This window comes from Macrobrachium rosenbergii, chromosome 16 (genome assembly GCF_040412425.1).
Source record: "Macrobrachium rosenbergii isolate ZJJX-2024 chromosome 16, ASM4041242v1, whole genome shotgun sequence".
Lineage (NCBI taxonomy): Eukaryota > Metazoa > Arthropoda > Malacostraca > Decapoda > Palaemonidae > Macrobrachium > Macrobrachium rosenbergii.
Genome location: NC_089756.1, coordinates 50903579 through 50927181, shown reverse-complemented (window position 1 = coordinate 50927181; position 23603 = coordinate 50903579). Strand labels below are relative to the sequence as shown.

The window sequence follows — 23603 nt, the reverse complement described above, 5'->3', positions numbered from 1 at the left end:
ACGAGGAGGTATAAGGAAGAAGAAAAATTAAGAACGGGTAAGAAAAAACAAAGGTCCTATCATTCTGAAAACACACCTTCAGAACGGGGGAAAATTACAGGGATCAAGGAAGCAGAGAGCTAAAAGAGACTTGAAAATTAATTATTACGACGCAGGAGAGAGCAGTAGGAGAAATTAATTCTGCATTATTTCAAAGGAAGAAAAGAATATAAACAAAAAAAACTTACGATGCTTGGCATTCTTCCCCAAAGATAAAAGAACAAATGGAAAATGCATAAACATATAAGCATATCAGAACGTTTACTCCCCAAAAACAATCCACCTTTTTTACGACACCGCTAAAACAAAACCTCAACATTCAAAACTATTTCAAAATTAGGAGAGCATTCAAAACCGAGAGCAATAATACCATCCGATTTTTCCGTGGATTCTAAAAATACTACATAAATACCGACAAAATGGCTTTTTCCAATCCGTTGAGCCCAATCAGCCAATCAAGCCATTATGGCCGAGTAACAATACACCAATCATGCATCGCCTGTCCTATGAACTCGATCAGACAAAATCACTCCCTCTCTCCCTTTTCAAAGTTCCGGCGAAACAGGCTGCACGCCGCTTTAAAAGATTCCTTCAGCCATGCGTTTCATCAGCTCGTTATTTAAACATTTTATACATCTACGGTATATGCCATACACGTGCACAAATGTGTGTGCGTATGTATATACATACATATATATATATAAAATATATATAATATATATAATATACATACATACATCTATATACATACATACATATTATATATATATATATATATATATATATATATATATATATATATATATATATATATATATATATATATATATATACATATATATATATTATATATATATATGTATATATATATATATGAGAGAGAGAGAGAGAGAGAGAGAGAGAGAGAGAGAGAGAGAGAGAGAGAGAGAGATAACGTATGCATAAAGCACCCACACAAAGCAAACACAAAGTACGTGCACACGTTTCCAGACCTATTCAATCGTCAAATAAACGACTGAATGGAAATATTCAATCGTCAATAAAGAAATAAATATTGAAAGGAATCCAGGACATTATCAAACAACACCGCATCCCTCAGGACAAACAAACAAAGCCTAAGCACAAACAAGACGCTGAACCCGCAGATCAGAAAGTGGGACCTGAAGACATGACATTCCTAAACAGAAACCGAGGCATAAATAGACAAGGCCGTGCCCTTAATAAACTTATTATTATAATTATTCAGAAGATGAGCCTTATTTATATGGAACAAGCCCACAGGGGTCATTAACTTGAAATTCCAGCTTCCTAAGAATATGGTGCTCATTCTAAAGAAGTAACAGAAGGTAATAGGAAATGCAGAAAGAACAGATCAGTTATTAAAAGAGATAAAATTAAGAAATTAATAAATAAATACACAAAAATGTAAGTAAATTACTAAAATACCAGGAGAACTGTTTTGCAGTAGTAATGCATTGTATCTTCGCTTGAACTTTTCAGGTTTCAAATGCACAGCATCCTCAGGGAGACACTAACAAACAAACAAACAAAAATGCGTTTTGAATACAATAACAAATAAGAAAAAATCAGAGAGATATTCTGATGAGCCCCACAGTTCCAACTCGTCCGCACCACGCCCCTTCAAGTCCGCCATGGGCATACATTATCGATAAAGGAATGTCGATACCTGGCAAGGGTCATATACAATTTGCAACAGATGAAGGGGAGTGCCTGGGGGAGAGGAAAAGAGAGAGAGAGAGATAGAAATGCATTTGCCCTCAGAAATTCGCAATAAAATCTAACGGAACAAAGGGGATACTGCTAGGTAATAATAATAATAATAATAATAATAATAATAATAATAATAATAATAATAATAATTCACCCTCATAATAAAATAAAATCTACAATGAAGGAAGAATAAAATAAAATCTATAATGAAGGAAGAATAATAATAATAATAATAATAATAATAATAATAATAATAATAATAATAATAATAATAATAATAATAATAATAATAATAATAATAATAATAGTAGGTTCTCGAAAGATCTATGTAGAGATTTATTTTAAAATATAATCGCACAGTTACATAACTGTGAATTTGTTTCTCAATAATAATAATAATAATAATAATAATAATAATAATAATAATAATAATAATAATAATAATAATAATAATAATAATAATAATAATAATAAATCCACACCCGCAATCTTCACAACAAATCGTAAAATACTGTCCAACTTTTACAAAATTCCTCACTACCAGAAAAAATATTCATCTTACTTAAAAAAAAAAAGTTTCTCTGCACTAAAGCATTTATCTACCTTGAGCAACAACAGCACGCGCTGTCAACGCTAGAATATCGAGGCTTTTATTCGGCAGTGTAAGGAAAAATTAATCTAAAGGCGTGTTTGCGTATTACAATAAAAACAAAATGCAAGTCAGTTACATGCATATTGCGAGGAAAACAAATAAGCCTAATATATAACGATCAATCTTTTACATCCAATACCTTGTCTATGTCTATCAATGCAAGATGGAAAAACAAAAATATTGAAAACTGGGTCTAATCTTAAAATGTTCCTATGAATGCAAGAAAACTATAATAATAATAATAATAATAATAATAATAATAATAATAATAATAATAATAATAATAATAATAACAACCCTCTTTTGTACTGAAAATAAGAGATAAATTATGTTATACAAAACATGTTAAGTAAACAAAAACAAAATATCCAAGTGTCATGTACACATAACAAGGACTAGTCATAACAACGCAATGCCGAATAAAAAGAAAACGATGATAAAACATTTTGTGAATAAAATTCAGCATCATTCTCTACTTCAACAAACAAAACACACCCTAATTTCACTGGGCTATTGAGTGCAAAATAAATCTGCTTTAATCGCTAACCTACATTTATACATATAAAAAAAGAACCTCTCAATAGGCCGTGTCTTTTGTCACTGGCAAAATGCAATTTACAGATTAAGGGCTTAACATCCATCCCGACTTGGCGAGGTTTACTGAAAGTGACCTAGCACAATCTAATTGTGCGCGCTTTCCAAACGACATAAAAAATATTGATTTAAATGTTCCAGTAGTTGCAAAAAAAAAAAAAAAATTATTTTCCGTTCCACCAGACAAAAAAAAAAAGTTTCATTAATAGTGTTTCGTCCAAAAAACCCCCCTTTTTTTCTAAGTTTCACCTGCAATGAGAAAGCTTTATTGTGAATATGCAACCTGACCCAAAAGACGATAGTGTTTCATTTGATACAAGAACGGTTTCCTTTGTTTGTGTATCTGAGGCAAAAACGTTTTACAACGAGTGAATCATTCTAAAAAGTTTTAATGTTTTATCTAGCCACCTGACACAAAAGCGCTCTGCCTCATAGTTCACTCTGACAAAAGAGAAAAACTATTTATTATTTGCACTTCATTCTTTATCAAGTTTCCCTGAATGCAGTCCATTCTAACAGAAAATCCATTTAAAAATTATGTTCCATATACCCAGAAAAATAATTCCGTTCTATTCATACATACGGACGTAATTCACACGTGTACACAAAGAAACAACAAATCTGAATACAGAAAAATAGGTATACCTTAGTTCAACCAGACCACTGAGCTGATTAACAGCTCTCCTAGGGCTGGCCCGAAGGATTAGATCTATTTTACGTGGCTAAGAACCAATTGGTTACCTAGCAACGGGACCTACAGCTTATTGTGGAATCCGAACCACATTATAGCGAGAAATGAATTTCTATCACCAGAAATATATTCCTCTAATTCTTCACTGGCCGGCCAGAGACTCGAACTCGGGCCTAGCAGAGTGCTACCCGTGAACTCTACCGACTCGTCCAACGAGGAACTATCTGAATACAGAGACCACGCTAAGACTCAAATGCGCTAATGACAGAGTTAAGTGAGAAATATAACAAGGTATTTTGAGATTTTAAGAAATAGCGGACTTACTACAATATCATGGCGTTAGTAGGGAGTTTGAAAAAATAAATCTTTCATAATCCATAGGAGCGGGGTCTCCTTCAATAGGCTGAAAGTTTCAGGTGTGCCACCATCTTAGAAGTGGCTGAATGCCAAAAAATCAATATAAGATTTGCAGCTATTTTTTTAAACTGAAGCACGAAAATAATCTAAAATTTATTTTTTCCTTCTTTAAACAATGGTGCATTAGCGATAAGTCTGACTTTAAATAAGCTACACTTAAATATGCATTTTTTATTTATTAACGATGACAACATTGCCCCAATGACTTACGTTGTTGTGAAATTTGGTAATTTTAAATCAGTCAATGATGATCGACGGGTAGGTCTCAAATATGCATTTGTCTTGTACTTGCTCGTTCAAAACATTCTTGAAACATATTAAGACGTGTTAACAACGTACACGTCACATAATATTTAGATGTAGCTGTGAAAACCGAGTGAAGACTGAGAGAAAGCATATTATGGTGAGTGGTATATAAGACTTGGTGCTACATCTTCATGGGTGATCGTGAGAAAAAGTCGCCAGGTGAAAATACAACACATCAAGAATCAAATCAATAACAAAATCAACAACAACACTGCTGAATAAGCTTAGTTACAGGCATTAAACGATTTACTTTTAATTCCCAAAAACAATAATTTTGTGTTAACATTAAGCCACTCGTGGGAGAATTCAAGCCGATAAAATGAGAGACATACCTCGCAAATTCCGGCAACTCTCCCTTTCTGTAATTATAAACCATGATCAATTTAGCTGCAGAAGATTTTTTTTTTTTTGGTAGTTTTAGAGAAAACTAACGAGAAAATAACCATCAAAGGCACTTATTCTGCAGATGATGGTGGCAGTACGGCAGATGGAGGAAGGAAGGTTAAACGACTCCAGACAATCTGTTCACTTTCTCGAGACCGAGCTCAACCGCACAAACTTCTTCATTCTGCGACTCTTTCTTAAAAAGAAGTGATGTCACGACTTTCAGTGTCCCCGAATAAGGGGCACCCATGGTCTTGTCCGCCATCCAGTCATAACAGAACTCCTCAACAGTTCTTTTAGAGGTTTCCTCTCTTTCCTCCTCTTTGAACAGACGGACAAAGAGACGCAAGAATTAAGCAGTGTCACCTAACTGCTCAACAGGTCGCCACGGCAGGATTGGTGAAAGCGAAAGTTGCAGACGCTGAGAGTGGTCACGGGGAAATGAAGAGAGAAAGATAGAGAGAGAGAGAGAGGGAGAGACTGCCGGTGATAAGTAAAGAATTATAAAACAGAATAGATTTAGAATTTGCTAATGTGAAACGATATTGAGAAATAGTGATAAAAAAAGTATCATATGAATAAGTTCATACTGGTTTGAAGAAATATTCCCGTTTTGCTGGCATAATATTTTTGAAGGGGGCAATGAACGCACATCTAGACTTTTTCTCTCTCTCTCTCTCTCTCTCTCTCTCTCTCTCTCTCTCTCTCTCTCTCTCTCTCTTGGATTCCTGCTTCGGTCAACTGATGATTTTAAGAATTTGGAGAACACAAACATATCGTCACTACTCATTCTGTTCGAGAAACGAACGATGGTCCCTCAATACGTGAGCAGAGTAGGCCATCATGAGGCCAGAGAGAGAGAGAGAGAGAGAGAGAGAGAGAGAGAGAGAGAGAGAGAGAGAGAGAGAGAGAATAGTGGGGAATAGATACCAAAAAGGCATCACATATGACAATTTAAAATAAAAATAAGGAGAGAGAGAGAGAGAGAGAGAGAGAGAGAGAGAGAGAGAGAGAGAGAGAGAGCACATACCACATTTTCTCTCTTTTAGTCGTAGAATGACCGTTGGTAGCCTATCATCTCTGGGGTTCCCACATCCGCTGTTCCACTGCTCTCTCTCTCTCTCCTTATTTTTATTTCAAGGTTTCATCTGCGATGCTTTTTGATATCTGTTCTTCCTCCCTCCTTCCTTTTCTCTCTCTCTCTACCTTCCTTTTCTCTCTCTATCTCTCTCTCAAACGTAAACTAATAATCATGATCTGAAACAGTCCTTAATGGAAGAATATACACCTACCATGAAAAGCAGACATTAAAGTTAATCAGTAATGAATGTACATCTCCCTAAAAAACTGTCACCTCCCTAAAGTATTCCCTTGTTTTACAGTACTAAAGTGAGTGTATGAAAAAGAAATTAACTAAAAATTATCAGCTAAATACATCTACACATCCTAAACACTTCACTTTTCTTAAAGGTTCTCATACTCAGCAAAGAGGGCAACAGACTTCAAAGCAGGTAAAAAATTATTTTAATATTAGAGCACTGACCTTTCATTAAATTGCGAAAAAAACAATAAGCTGAACACAAATCAAATTTGTTCTTAAGATTCTTAATAAAGCGTAGTATTCGATAGAAGCTAGGAACACGCCCACGGAATACCTCACACTCGAAAACGATTTCATGATTTCTCAAAGCAAGTTCAGAAGGTGCGCCTCCGAGCACGACAATCTTCTCTCGCCGGAGACACTTAAAAAGCAGCCAAGCCGCGTCATTTCCAAACAAACCAACTTCAAAGTCCCAGCACGGTCCGACGGAGGCGACAAAACAAGAGACCAAAGCCACAGGTATTAACAGACTCTGTGCTTTGACCATATGCTAGAGAGAGAGAGAGAGAGAGAGAGAACGAAGGAGAAAAACTGCTCAAAGAAGAATGAAAGAATTTTCTCCCCTACTTTCATCGTCTGCTTTTGTGAATGTGGGGAGCATCTCGCTCACGGCTGGCACTTCTCGCCTCATCAGTATCGCTGTAATTAGTCGGTGGCACTCGCTCTGGCCCTGGTTATGCTAGGCCGTAAAGGCAGTTTGGAAAAGTTTTCGCTTTTTTATAGTTCTCATAACGGCACGGAGGAATGGCGCTTTACCTCGGGCTTCGAGAAAAAAATTAAAAGGGGGAAAGTGTATATTCTCTATTTACACGGGGATCCCAGATACAATGAGCCATAAAAGGTGTGAGTAAACACACACACGGCCGGTACTCAACTTCTACATTCTATGAAGAATTTAGCTTTACAATTTTTTCTCCTCTAAAAATCCATTTATCATAATCGTTCTTCGCCTGCTAAAAGACAAATCTCCATTTACTTGAATAATAATAATAATATTTCAGATATCTAATATGCCCCTTAAACTCATCCTAAAGAAAAAATCCAAAGTTAAAAAAAAAAATACGATCCTGCTGGAACGTCACGGAGCGAGGATCATAATGACATATACTTATTACCTAACAAAGAGTCAAAAATGCTTTATAATATGATCATTCTTAAGCTAGGTGAAAAGTAGGCCTATGTTTTCCGTGAGTTTTCCCTGCAATTTTCGCAGGTTTCAATAAAAGTCAATAATAGCAACAATCTCTAGTATATGTACAATTTATTTACCTATTTATATATAGATATAATATATATATATATATATATATATATATATATATATTATATATATATATATATATATATATATATATATATATATATATATATATATATATATATATATATATATATATATATATATATATATGTATGTATATATATTATATATATAGTATGTATATATTATATATATATATATATATATATATATATATATATATATATATATATATATATATATATATATATATATATATATATATATTGACTACTACAGAGTTAACGAGTTCAAAGTCTAGAGATAGATTCATAGTGATGAAGTGATAACATAGAGTAGAACACTGTAATAAATATGGCATATCGAATATGGCATTTATGAAAATCTATAACAAATTCCAGTTGAAACTTGCTTAGTGAAATATGCAATAAATACATAAAAATTAAAACTGACTTCTGCGCAACAGCCTAGACATCTGCATTTGAATAAGGCAGATTTTGCATTGCTATAGAGTCAACTTTGTAAGGGATTAAATTACAACTTGCATTAAAAGGATATTTAGCGCGAAGGATATTTTGTATTACAACAAAATATCCTTTGCACTAAAGCAAAATAAGACGTTTTACCAAGGTAAACCAATTTGCGTTAAAAAAAAAGACATAACTGTAATAAAATAATTGTTACCGCAATAAAACACACCAAACTAAGATAACTGACATTTGATTGTCTGAATGATTTATTGATACAATTAACAAGAGCCACCAGATGAATGAATGACTGCCGCGGGATCCTACGACAAAATGATTTTACAGAGCAAGTAAATATTGGGAAATACTACTTATAATTGCACTAAAACATTTGTTATTTCCAGTTTCTTCTTTTAAGACAAAGTCCCTCTTCTTCTTATTAGTCAGCCTCTCGTGTTTCTTTTCATGCCAAAAGAAATTCCTCTTTATCAACTGTAAAACAATAAAGCAATAAAAAACATCTGGTATTTGAAATTGCTATTTTCTCCCCCTAATTGAATAGCTCTCTCTCTCTCTCTCTCAGTAGCATTATATTTTATATATATATATATATATATATATATATATATATATATATATATATATATATATATATATATATATAATATATGTGTGTGTGTGTGTGTGTGTATGTGTGTGCATACCAAGCCTATGACGTTTTATTAATAGTTTTGCTACGTTTACGTATAACATTTTATGTATTACATACATACAGTACATACACATACATACATACATACATACATACATATATTTATATATATGTGTGTGTTTGTATGTACGTATCTAATACATAAAATGTTATACGTAAACGTAGCAAAACTATTAATAAAACGTCACAGATGTGGTATGCTGTACATACCATTATTGTTAAGGTTTCCAAGAGATAATCTTGAGTCGCCCATAAGTAAATCACGATTTATATTGAACACATTCTGCAATATCAAATGCTTTTTAATCACTTCACTATACAATTCATTTAAAAATGTGATAGCTTTATTTTTCTAACTGGAACCTTTAACCGGGTTATTTCCAGTAAGTGGGTTTGGCGTCGTATTAAATGGACACTCAATCCTTTGTTAGCGCTGGATGCACTGTACTGGGTCTACTATGACCATCTCAGTTTCTCACCATCAACTGAAAAAGTAAACTCCAATTTGGTGAATGTAAAAGAAGTACCGAGTTCTAGTTCCTCCGTACTAAAAGTGCCTTGTTTACCTTTTGTCTGCAATATGATTAACACTGAAAATAATAAATCAGATTTCTAACACGCCTAGTTTTCCCTACTTACTAAGAGTATTTGTGCGCAAGGTATCTGATATATTAAGGCATTAAAATAAAAACACAAATATGCGTTACCTGATGTGTGTGATCAATTTGACTCTACCAATAAATTACTAAGATTCTTGCCTTTCATCTTTGCGGAAATAAGTCCTCTGTTACCTTCCCTTTACAATAAGCCAAAATTTATGCATGCATGAATAATCTGTTTAGCATCTCTGAAACTTGTTCCGGCGCGGTGACATACAGCGCAATGTACACAAACATACATTCATTACCAGTAAACAAGACTTTATCCCCGAATGGACAACGAGCTGTTTTGTTTACCTCCTCCCCAAAAGCGGTGGAAAACAACGTCGTACTTCACCGCAGGGGGCCTGGCAACAGTGCCATATAAATGCCATCGAGGCATGGCGACACATTTCCCTTTCCCGCCGTCAAAAGGGCTCAAAAAACAATCGGCACAGTAAAGCGACGCCAGCAATGTTGTTTTTTTTTTTTTTCATGATCAACTGTTTCTTTCAGGACGGAATAACAAGACTGAACTACGGAGAGACTTCAGCCACATGGAAAGCGGGAAAAACAAATGCAAGTGAGCGCGCGAGAGAGATTGAGAGAAAGTTGTTTATTCAAAAATTCATGACTGCACCCTAACAAGACTCCGTTCACGTACCAGGAGCAAAAGACAAAAATTTACGAATCATATCAAGTTTTCATTCAAGTTCCAATGGCGAGAAGAGGAAGGAGAGAGAGAGAGAGAGAGAGAGAGAGAGAGAGAGAGAGAGAGAGAGAGAGAGAGAGAGAGAGAGAGAGAGAATTTTGCTTATTCTTAAATTTACGATTACATCATACCAAGTCTTCATTCAAGTTCCAATGGCGAGAAGCACAGGAGAGAGAGAGAGAGAGAGAGAGAGAGAGAGAGAGAGAGAGAGAGAGAGAGAGAGAGAGAGAGAGAGAGAGAGAAGTTTTGTTGTGAAAAGCGTACTTTTATTATGTTTTTATTATGCCTTTTATGGGGTGTCCAATCCCCAGACAAACAATGTTGTTCATGTCGACGGAGCGGGGAATAAAATGCCAAGAACGAGAACCAGAAGGTTACCTCAGGCCCATAACCACGCCTATAACCGAGGTTCGTTACCTACTGTCTGGGGTTGTTGCCTCTGGGGCTACGATAATCCCCAACACCGATCAGAGGATTATAAAAGAGGATTTGGCAGGATTGTCAATTGTCATACTTCCATTTTTCTCCTGTTTATTTTTTCAATAGCTTTCCCCTTTTATTTAGCTGCTACATTTCCGGTGTTTGCTATCAACGTTCTGTTGGGTTTTCTAGTTTCATTCTTTGCACATCAATTTATGAATTCCGTTTTTATTTTGCATAACTTTTTTGTTTATTTTAAGAGCATGTTCTTTCACTTTCATAAACACCTAAAATTTCCCTGTTTTCACTGTACTTCATTCTTTACACATACAAAAACATCAATATTTTACTAAAAAAAAAAATTACACCAAAGTTTTGCAAGATAAAGAAACAAAACCATAAACTTCAGCGATAAAGGGCTTCATTTACTGCCTGCCACACCAGCTAAATCGTCTGCGAGTTCAGCCAAGTTCCGGGAAAACATAACGTACAATAAGTATCCCACTTCTAAATTTAACATGGTTTCATTCCAATATCAGTATCTTGGAAACCAATCACAGATTTCGGGATAAAAATACACCGGAGCAGAAATTCCTTCGCTTTAGAGCTGTTGTTTGGCATAACTTCATACTTGGTTTAAGCCATTAAATCTCAATATGTAGCCGTCTTCATTTCTGATTACTTTCTACCTGGTCTAATTTCTTGAATTTGTCATGGTTATTTCGCCAAATTAACTTTCTGACAACTTTAGCACCCTTGCTACATACAATTTCCGCAATGTTCCCCATCTCCTAATCGTGGGTGGCTCCAGAGGAAGAACAAAACATCAATTACTGACAAATTCATTGTTCATCACATCACAGATGAAGTCTCAGTGCAGGAAAATCTCACAATAATAGCAACACCATACACCTACACAGAAGATTCGCCAGCATCGCGTCAAACCTCCAACACAATTCACAGAGCCCAATTTGAATCAACTTTTGCGCTGTTTCTTGCTTCCTAGTTATCAGGGGGGTTGAGGTTGAATGATTAAGTGTAGTTAATAAACTAGAGAATTTTCATGTCGAATGCTGTAGATTTTAATTATCAGCATAAATGGCATAAACCGCCTTTATTCGGCATCCTTTATTCCCGAACTGTTTTGGTTAAGTTTTCATCTAGAAAGCTTCTGAACATGAGACGCTATCGGCCACACAGACTGGTGAAAGAATTAGAAAGTGTGAAACAAACAACCTTGACAACGAAGTTTACGCAGGCTAGAATAGAAACCAGTAGTCCTACTTGAAGGAGCATTGGTTAACAAGTGAAAGGAAAAGAAAAAGCATGGAACTGAAAGAGAACGGGAAAGGAACAGCCCCATCTGTCTGCCCAGTTTACAGTCAATTTAACCGTATTTTCAGTCCGACAAAACAACACTACGCGAGCTAGTTCTTGTCTTTTTATATTCTACAAATACAATTAAAATTAAATGCAAAATAAAAACCCTATTTTATATTCCCACCCCTCTACATCTATAAACCTCTATATATATACTTTAACAGTATTTTGTCATAAACAAAGAACTCACAAATATTATTTTATTTCTTTCCCCCCCGGGATCGAGCGCGAGATGGTGACGAAAAGCCTGCACATCAGCATTCGACATATTGAATGATTCGTGAAATAAGGAAGAGAAAACAAACGGTCCACACACTTGACGTGAAGGGGATGAAGCTCTTTACTCATGACTGACATTCATTATTCACAGCGCATTCCTTCACGCCTTACTCTCAAACTCCCATTTTAAGGTTCACCTTTGAAGAATGTTATTCACTGGTATAAATCATATGCCATATACTGCAAGCATTCCTTTTCTTTGGCGAAGTGGCCACATCCAACAAGCACTTTCTAGTCTGAGGTTTAGAATATAATTATAATTTACGGGGGGAAACCAAACGGAGTCTGATGTTCAGAGCATAAGAATATATTATTTAAGTAAAACCAACGCATGCTTGTTCTCTCTCTCTCTCTCTCTCTCTCTCTCTCTCTCTCTCTCTCTCTCTCTCTCTCTCTCTCTCTCTCTCAGAACATAATCAGCTAGGTCTGTACGTATGCATAACACCAAACATTTTTACATGAACTATGCGAGAACAGAAAAATATTCAACAAGAAAATTATATATGATAAAAAGATAGTAAATCACGTAACTCCCTAGGAATAACTAAACAAAATAGAAGTATTACTAAGACTACGACGGAAATAGTTAAGATAATTAAAAACTAGTAACAACACGAAAACCTTCGGCGGTTTCAAAACTATTTTGTCGGTATTTTTCTGTGATAGCTGAACAATCCCTTACCCGGATTGCTATCAACCAAACACAAACCCATCAAATCCTCCTCTCAATTTTACGCAGAGGTGGGTAAAAGCCCTTGGGTAAAAGTTTATTCGAAATCTCCCGCCGGTGACAGCTACAAGTGTTAATTTGAGAGTTGCTCCAACGATATTTTCGTCTCAGAGAGAAATCTAAATCACTAAAATAACAAATCTATTAGATAGGTTTCAACCGAAAACATTCCCATTGATCATTAATCGGATTCTTACTTCCAATTTCGAATCACATTAACGATGATGTACGAGCCATTATTGGCTTATTGTACATATAATTCCTGGTCATTGTGCTCGGGAGTTTCTTAAGAGTGTACGTATTCACATCAAAGTAATAAACTTTCATAAGATGGTCTTTGTTATCATCAAGCCCGGGCTACAATATTATATCCGAAAAGGATGTTATGTTTACGGTCCACTCTTCTCGTTGGTCTGGTAACAAGTAATACGATTTTGGGAAAGCCCGGATCTGGAAAAAATAAATTTTGGGGCTGACGGTGGGGTGAGTAACTCAGCTTTGGCGTAGGTTTGCAGTCTCCAAATGCTCTTGGTTAATGATGATGCTATACGAACGGTTTTTAGAGCCTTCCTTAAAAACCAAAGTTTAGTGGGGTTCTAAAAGTAAGTATACCTTAGTTTAACCAGACCACTGAGCTGATTAACAGCTCTCCTATGGCTGGCCCGAAGGATTAGACCTATTTTACGTGACTAAGAACCAACTGGTTACCTAGCAACGGGACCTACAGCTTATTGTGGAATCCGAACCACATTAGGACGAGAAATGAATTTCTATCACCAGAAATCAATTCCTCTTATTCTTCATTGGCCGGTCGGAGATTCGAACTCGCGGCCAGCAGAGTGCTAGCTGAGACCGGAACCCACTCTCCCAACGAGGAACTAAAGATCTTGAATTCAGCTGTGAAGGAAATAAAATGTAGTTCTACATAAAAGCAATTATTTACCAAATTTTATAAATAAAAACTACCAAGCACGGGTTCCATGTGGCCAACGAGCACAAAGAAAGAAAGAGTAAATACCGAATTAGTTATTTAAAAAAAAAAGTCCCTCTTCTCAATACTTTAAAGAGAAACCTACCATTTCTCTCGATTCCACCCACCTCCCGTCTTCTTCCTCTACTTAATTAACCAAAACAAAAACACGGAAATCAAGATGTAGAGAAAAAGAAAGCAGTACCAAAACGTAGCATATTATGATGATGATGTATGATGTATCACAAGAGCTGACAATGAAATCTAATTAAATTTACGAATGGAGCGCCGATTGGCCTGTCACTCGCCTACCAACCCGCCCCAAAAGTACTGAAGACATTGAAATGAATATTGAACGTCTGGTTCAAAAAACTGCTTCATAGTTCCTGCCCGAGCAATTTCAACAAATTATTAACTGCCAACAATGACGACAGCATTAGTAACTGTTACCAACCAACAATACAAATAACATGAGTCACTGCTAACGACAACAATTATGATAACCTAACACGCATACACAAACACACACACATATATATACTGTATATATTATATATGTGTGTTTGTATATATATAATATATATATTGCAGGTGAACGACTTACAACCCATTCTGAGACAGGTTTATGATGTGTTCATGGATACAAGGGTTTAATGATCTCTCTCTCTCTTTGTTTATATATATAAATGTATATAAATATATATGTATATATATATATATATATATATATATATATATATATATATATATATATATATATATATATCTGTGTGTGTGTGAGATATAGTATAGAGAGAGAGAGATAGAGAGAGAGAGAGAGAGAGAGAGAGAGAGAAATGTATGCGCTATTTAGAGAATAAACCAGTGGCGAAACGAAGTGCACAAACCGTTGTTATACTACGATTTTTTTTCCTCGAAAAGTAATTGTTTTAATTAAACGTTTAAAGTGTAGAACAACACTAAGAAAGTGCAATTTCCTTGTCAATAAATATAATTTCACGACTTGCCCAGTGGCTACATTAAGAAATTCACCAAAAATAGTAGGCATGATTTCAACATCAAATACAAAAAGATCCTGAATGACAGGAGGACAGTGCGCGATACATTACTGCTGGCAATACTTAAATCGGAACAGTGCAAATGAGTATTATAGTGTGCTATGCACCAAAGAATGAACTTCCCAAAGAAATGAAAGATTTCTTGTCAATAAAGTCTTAATTTCATGAAATACCAGGGAGAGCTAGACAACTGTTGCTGGTGATGTGAATTCAAAAGTTGGCTGATACAATGAAGGGAAAGAGGTTGTAATGGTTGAGAAGGCCTGGGAGAAAATGCAGACGAAGATGAATTGCAATAATTATTTTTTGTGTCACAAATCATTTGGTAATTGGAGATGCTCTTTTTCTAATAAAAGATTCATAAATGCACTTGGAATCTCCAGATGACATTCAGAGAAGCCAAAATAGATGACACAGCTACCAATCGAGAAAGAAAAAGACATCGGGTGGACCTGGATAAAATATTTATTAGATGTAGCTAGAGATGAATGTAAACAATTTCGGGGAGAAGTAGAACATGCTACGTACTCAAGTTTATGTAGCTGAGTTAAACGAAGATCAAAAAGAAACGAAAAAAGTGGCTAATGCTGTTGACAAAGACTCGTATTCAGGATCTGACACTGAATATCCATAGGTGACAAGAAAAAGAAGTAAACGCCTATAGTAAGGAACGATGGGACAGTAATAAAATTTTAATCAGGGCAAAAATAAGGTGAAAAGAAAAAGAAGTAAACGCCTATAGTAAGGAACGATGGGACAATAATAAAATTTTATCAGGGCAAAAATAATGTGAAAAAAAAAGTAAACGTAAACGATGGGAAAATAATAAAATTTTAATCAGGGCAAAAATAAGGTGAAAAGAAAAGATGCCTATAGTAAGGAAAACAATAATAAAAAATTTTAATCAGGGCAAAAATAATGTGAAAAGAAAAAAGTAAACGCCTATAGTAAGGAACGATGGGACAATAATAAAATTTTAATGAGAGCAAAAATAATATGTGATGGTTAATACAACCAATATACCAGAGGTTAAAGATGACTTGAATGAACTTGTGAAAAGATTTCAGTTTTAGAAATAGTATCCATAATGAAGAAAGGTAAGAAATAGAAAACACCAGCTTATGATGGCATCACTGCAGAGGAGATTTTAGCTAAAACTGACAAGGCATACATTAACTAGATTTTTACAGAATATGGAATGGGGAAACAAAAGGCTCATGACTGGGATCTGGAAGTCATAGCATAGGTACCAAAGAAAGGTAATGTGGTAACTACTGGAGCATTGCGCTTACGTAGCTTGTAATGAAAATTTCTAGTATGCTCAATGTTCAGTATGCTCAATCTCGGTAGGCTGGGGAAAGACTGATAAAAAGCTTAAGAGATGAAACGGCTGGTTTTAGAAAAGGGGGGATTCATTGATCAATTATTTGTTAAGGCTTATCGTGCAACGGTGTCTGGAATTCAAAAAATGATTTTTTGATGGCTTTAATTGGGTTCGAGAAGGCATTAATAGCGTCCAAAGACCAACAATATGGGAGGTCACTTAGAGGCATTCCAATGAAATTAGTAAAGCTAACTGAAATTGTTCTTTACTAACTGAAATTGTTCCAGAACGAATCAGATGCAAAAATTAATGCTGTTGTGGTTTTGTTAAGTGAATTTCCAGTAAATAGTGGAGTGGTACAAGAGTACGTTATTTGAGGTTTGCTGTTTGCCCTTCTCATATCTTATATGATAAAAAAAAAAGTGGTCGAAGATGCAAGGTGAGGTTTGGAATGGATTAACTAAAAAAAGAAAAAACTTGATAAGATTTGATGAGCAAGCTGCCTTCAAACGCCGAACACCACAAGATTTGCAAAGCATCATGTATCTAGAGAAATGGAACTCAGAATATTCTTAAGAAAACAGAATTAATGAGGACAGAGTACCCTCAAAGGGAAGAAATAACACTGCACCGAGAAAGGATTAATGAGATATCCAATACAGGTTGTCTTGAGTTAGACTTTAGTGAAAGACTAAAGAAGGCAAATCATATAGGCCTAATGAGCTGACTGAATAAGATTTGGAAATCAAACAGATTACAAATGCATACAAAAATGAGATTTGACATTAGTCTAGTATGATCTGTTTTGCTATATGGACAGGAATCAAGGTAAAACAATAAAATTATATCTAAGAGACTTTGTCTACTTAAGAATACAATTTCAAAGAATACTGGAGTCAGATGGCAGGATGTAGTTAGTAGTGACACCATAATGAAAACTACAGAAGTTCCATACAAAATGAGATAATCATGAAAGGGAGATGGAGATGACTTGGACATGTTCCTAGCACAACACCTTGGTGAAAGGGTACGGGACAATAACTATCCTCTGGGCTCCTGCGGGAACCAAAGGAGTTGGAGGACCGACCGACAAGTATAAGAACTACTGTAGAAGACATGAAGCTGAATAAGAGTGGAGATTCGTAAAAGATAAAGCACGAGAAAGACATAGGTGACGTGATTTCACGGATGCCCTTCGCATCATACGGTGTTACTGATAATTATCAGTAACACCGTAAATGAATTATAATTCATTAGGTATTTGAGTACCATTACCTTCTGTTGGGTAAAATGCTTCTAATCATAACGAGAACGCTTTTGGACAACCTCACAAATAACATACCAACTACGGTAATCTCACCTAAAGAAAGAAATTGCTGCTATGGACTGTCCTTAATAATAATAATAATAATAATAATAATAATAATAATAATAATAATAAATGGACAATTACCAAGAGAATGACATGCTGTCGCGAAGACCCCTACCCCCCAAAAAACCACAAACCTATATTTGCTAGACAGAGAGAGAGAAAGAAAGAAACACTACACTGTATTGAATAAAAGCCAATTTAATTCCCTCTGGACGTGACAAGTGGAAATATATTTATCACTGACATTTAAATTTTCTCCTACACTAACACGAGAACGACTTCCTTCCTCATTCGCTATGCAATTATTCGGCCTTTCGCCTTCCCAGTCACTCATTTGGGTCCTTCAGCTTATCCTAACTGTACTGGCAAATCCTACAATCCTAAACTCCTGCCAATTTTCGTTAGGGCTCCGATTTCCTAAGTTTGGCAGAAGCGGGGGAGGAATCCATCAATGACCACGGTACTTGTGGCGTTATCTAAGTCAGTCCGTCAAACTTTTGGTGAAAAGAAACAATAACGTAACCAATCTTTGTGACCAATCTTTCCAAGGAATGGTGATTCCTTCGAGTTAACCCATAAACGATCCGCTAATCGATACTTTCTGGTGATCCCTTTAAAGTCATTCTCTTGGGAAGAGTGACGGAGAAAGTTGTTCAACACCCGTATAAAAAAACACACACCCACATAGAATCAACGAACAATATCGTGAGAGGAAAAGAAAGCGTAAAAGAAGATAATCCACCAGCACTCAGCGCTCGGGAAAAACAACCTTAAAAAATAAATCACACATCTGAGAGAGAGAGAGAGAGAGAGAGAGAGAGAGAGAGAGAGAGAGAGATTTAAACAATAAAGTACGGAAGTGGCACAAAACCTATGAGAAATGCAAACAGCGAAGACAAAGAAAGAGAGAGAGAGAGAGAGAGGAGGGGGGGAGGTTCTTTCAACAACTTAAGCTGGTACAAGATAAATTTGATGTAAGATAAAATAAAATACAAGCAGGCTCAGCTCAGGTTAAGTTTGAGAGAGAGAGAAGTTTGAGAGAGAGAGAGAGAGAGAGAGAGAGAGAGAGAGAGTTTGACTGTGGTTGTGCAGCGGTCTGCAAAGCACAAAGCATACAGTTATATCCTGCATGATGCCGCGTCGTGGCCTACAAGTCACGGTCGAGATATTCAAGAAGCTGACATCGTAAACAGATCTATTCGAATGTTCCCAGAATACACGGAGGAGGAACCGTTTGAAAACCTGTCACACAAGCAAGGAATGCCTCCAAGAATGCTTCTTAGGAATATGTGTGAAATTTGATCATGTGCCTTGGAGGGAACAGTCCATAAGTTACTACCCTTATTATCTTTCTGCACGTATTTTTGGAATGAGATTGCTTGCCCCACGCTCTGACTAAGGAAGTTCAAGGGGGTTATGTGACGAAGGCGTCAGGTATTTCTTGGTGGTCACTTATCTTAGTACTGACCAGACGCAACACTGTCCGACTTTGCAGACCGGAAGGTCAGCAGAATAGCGGTTTCCGAAATATAACACTCTTTTTTACTTCACTTGTGTATGTTCATGAGCAACCTTTAGTGGCTAACTATATATATATATATATATATATATATATATATATATATATATATATATATATATATATATATATATATATGACTGTGTATATACACGTGCTCTTGTGTTCATTATTTCCATGTATATATGTATGTATATATATATATATGTGTGTATGTGTGTGTGTGTATATATATATATGTGTGTGTATATATATATATATATATATATATATATCGTATATATATATATCTCGTGAATACTTAACAGTAACCATCGACATCCAATTAAAGTCAAGTTAATCACGCAAAAATACCGAAATTCTTATAAGATATGCAACTAACACTCGTCGCCCATTTGGCCTGCCAAAATTAATAGATCTTAAAGAGACTTTGCGTTCAGGCACATGTAAAGCAATTACACAAATGATGATATGTTCCACAATTGAAGACTGATGGTTAATAGTGATCCTGGCACCGTTGGACTACGCATAAAACTACGTGAGGAATCGCCTTCATATGAGATTAAGACTCTCTCTCTCTCTCTCTCTCTCTCTCTCTCTCTCTCTCTCTCTCTCTCTCTCTCTCTCTCTCTCTCTCCAAACTACGACTTTCTCTATCTCTCTCACACAAACAAAAACACACTGTATAAAGAAATTCAGTATGACTATATTAACTTAAAATGTTAATTAGGTACTCAGTTGTTAGTCGTCTGATGTGGGTCGCAACTGAGTGTTCATCTCTCTTCAATACGTCTTGGTTCAGTACAAGACGCCATCAAAATGTACATCATCAAAACGGGAGGGCCTCAATAAGACATTGCTCACGACACAGGAGTGAAACCATTCTCTCTCTCTCTCTCTCTCTCTCTCTCTCTCTCTCTCTCTCTCTCTCTCTCCTTTGTAAAAAGACAAGATCCCAGAAATCAGAGGCTCTATATGATTTTCTCCCCCACCGCCACACATTTGCGTGTGTGTATACGTAGGTGCGTGCGCAAGGAAATCCTATTCTTCCATAGAAATGCAATTCATCTCCTCTCTTATCCCTCCTCCATCTATTCATCCTACATCACTGATGCTAAAGAGGATTTGCCCTATGCCAGAGGAAGACCAGATTCCTTGCGTTGGCTGGGAGATCCTCTTTCACCTCAGTGAAACGGACAAATATAGAAACCCACCTACGAGGAGAAGCTTTCACCCGGAATGTTTCACATTTTCTTGCATCGTTGGACTCTTGCCGTTAAAAGGTTAGAGACCCTACTGGGTGAGACATATGCAAAAACAACCACAACAACGTGTGACAACAGCCAAATTAACGACAACGGAGACGACAACAGTTTGTGGTTGCGCATTCCAACAACCAAATGAGGCAGTAAGATCGCTCAAAAACTAACGGCACTTTAATTTTCATGTGAATATGAGTTATTATATTAAAAGAGAAAACAAAGGCAGGTGAACTGGCATATTATGGCTAGGTCCTATGTTATCAACAACATGAAAAAATGTTACAAGTTTCATTAAGTTGATGTTACTGTTATGTTTTTCTTAGTACGTTTTTTCATTAAAGGACAAGCCATATATTTCAAAGCTCTTTCCATTCCGTTCCGTCGGCCTCTGTACGAAAACATTCATACAGAAAAAACGAAAAAATTACTCTAACAACTTTATAAGAGCAAACTTGAAAACTACAGATAATTACAGAGGATCATGGCATATACAAAATATATCATATATAAATTTCAAAGGCACATGGTAAGGGGAATCTAACGGCCTTGTTAAATGGGCAGATGGAAACCAAAAAAAAATAGATGTAAAGGCTTAACGAGAGAGCGAGAAACAAGGAGCTAGAGCTTGAAATGCGAGGAAATAAAAAAAAAAGGGGGAAGGGGTAGATTCCGGAAAAATGATCAAGAAGAATACAGGAATCATGGAAAACGGAAAGAAGATAACCCGCAGGGTGGACTGTCCACAGACAGACACTGAACCGAGCAGTGTGAGGGAGGACTCTAGGATTCCAGAGATATCCACAGCCCGTTTCCAGCCATGAAAACGTCCTGGGAGCCCTCCCTCGTGACTTACGCATTCCATTCCAGCCATTCTGTTTCGGGGAAATATGCTAATGCTAACGGCGATTCGCCTGGCTCCTCTCCTTTCCGCCAGTCCATCCCGTCTTTTAAATCAATCTATATTTCTTTCATTTTTCCCACTGGAAACGAGTTTTCCGTTGCATACCGACCTATCCTCTCTTTTTTATTCTGTCTATTATCGTTCTATTCATCTCAGCCCGGCCACAGGCACGGTAACCATGGCAAGAATAGAAGGGGATACGGAGGGGTTTGGTCCGGTGTGGATGGGGTGAGAGAGGTGGAGTCAGTCGAAACCTGTCCCCAAGATCACTACCCCACAACGCAACCCCTCCACACACACCTGGCCGTAGACTGTGACTCATCCTTGGGGAGGGGAGGAGAGAGAGAGAGAGAGAGAGAGAGAGAGAGAGAGAGAGAGAGAGAGAGAGAGAGGACCACCCCATCCAAGTAGCCATGAGGAGGTGGAGGAGGAGGATTGTCTGCCACATGCAATAGAGAGAGGAAGCAACTTCGAAGTAGAGTCCCATACTTCAATGACGATGACGTTGACATATATAGAAATTATGATCATATAAGTCAGCGAGAGAGAGAGAGAGAGAGAGAGAGAGAGAGAGAGAGAGAGAGAGAGAGAGAGAGAGCAATCTGTCGTGACATATAAAACATTAGCAATCTGTATTACTATCCAATAACATCTGCTTCGCAATTATTTGCAACAATTTCTCTAACCATCTGTTGAAAAGCGGTAAGGTAGAAAACACACACATATACAAAACACACACATATACACACATCTAAACCTGGACCTAAAGGGCTAAAGAACGTGGCTCACTGCTTAGGGAGAACTGTGATGAAATCGCAAACAAGGGCGAAAACAGGAAGCACAACAGGAGCACGAACAGTCCAATTTCGATTAGTCTTCGAAAATCGTTACCGGCGAAACATCGGTCGACTTTTCACCTGAGCAAGCAAGCAATTATTCGAATTAAGATCGACCAGCTTCATGCTATTTATTGTTGTTCCGGGGGCTCTCATGATTCAGCATCCTTTCGGCCATATCTTCTAAGAACTCCAGCTAAAGGAGAGCAGTATTTATTCTCATGAACGACAGAAACTGCATTTCAACCCACAGATTGTAAGCATATTCACTGATGTGGACATAATACTGTTCTTTTCAATTATGAGAAAGGATAATCAAAACCGTACAAAAAACTGAAAAAACGCAATAACTTTTATAAAACTGAACGATTTGGACAGAGAGAGAGAGAGAGAGAGAGAGAGAGAGAGAGAGAGAGAGAGAGACTAAGCCTCACTGTGATCAAGTGACCCAATAAAACCCACTTTCACTCTGTCACTCATCAACCCTCATTTAATCGACAGAGCCCTCCTTCACCACCAGAATCCACTATTACTAAGCCTGTGAGTACCGTACCTCTGAGAAATTCCATCCATCCAATAATTATCTGAATGAGAGAGAGAGAGAGAGAGAGAGAGAGAGAGAGAGAGAGAGAGAGAGAGAGAGAGAGAGTCAGTTCAGCATTCTGATCTCGCTGAGATTGTTTCCAGCTGAATGCTTAGGACGAAGAGTGATCACAGCTATCGTCTGGCTTTCAGCTTTATCTTTCTTTAATTTCAATTCATTTTTATTCTGTTCCTTTCAGGTAACATCTCTTTTGATTTGTTTCTCCTCATGTTCAGTTTATCCTTTCCCCTACTCAGAAGTTGCTCTCTCTCTCTCTCTCTCTCTCTCTCTCTCTCTCTCTCTCTCTCTCTCTCTCTCTCTCCTTCCCGCTCTGTTCAGCCATACCATTATGTGATTATCTAATCCCTCCCGCTTCCCTTCCCTCTTTCTCTCCCCTCACACGTCTCAAGGGAGATATAAAGCTACCGCCCTCTGTCTCTCTTTCACCTGCCTTCCCTGACTGATACTTCCTGGACCCATCATTTATCGCGTCACTATATTCCCCTCTTTCTGCGTCAAAGCTCCTTTTTTCATTTTGTAATTTTATTTTCTTCTCCGTCATGCTTTTCTCCTCACAGCTGTTCATTCGTTAAGCATTTTCTCCGCAATTTTTTGGTTGGTTGAGTTTTTTCATGATTTTTTTTTCCTCTCAATTTTCACCTTTATACGGCAGTCGCCATATTCTGTTTCCAATCCTGTTACTTATTCTGCTTTATTAACTACTAATACTGGCCTAATTTTCCTAATACTTGCTTTGTCAACCTTACTTGTTATTTCCCGTTTTCAACCCATCCAGCAGATGGAGATTTATCGCTCTGATCAAGGAATATTCACTTACTGTTTTTCAATTCTAGAGTATTATGGTCTTCATCTGGTATAATCATTCACCTTAATACGCTTCTAACTGTTTATCTTTCATTCTACTTTTCACTCAAAACAAAATTTTCCGCAAAATTTTCTAAATACTCTGAATCAGCTTTTTCA

The 23603-nt window shown here is 36.6% G+C and overlaps 1 protein-coding gene across 12 annotated transcripts in view; it reads right to left on the bottom strand.

The window, feature by feature from the left end:
- The window catches only part of Abl (tyrosine-protein kinase Abl), a 329539-nt gene that overhangs the window by 71907 nt on the left and 234029 nt on the right, over positions 1–23603 (bottom strand). The window lies entirely within an intron of this gene.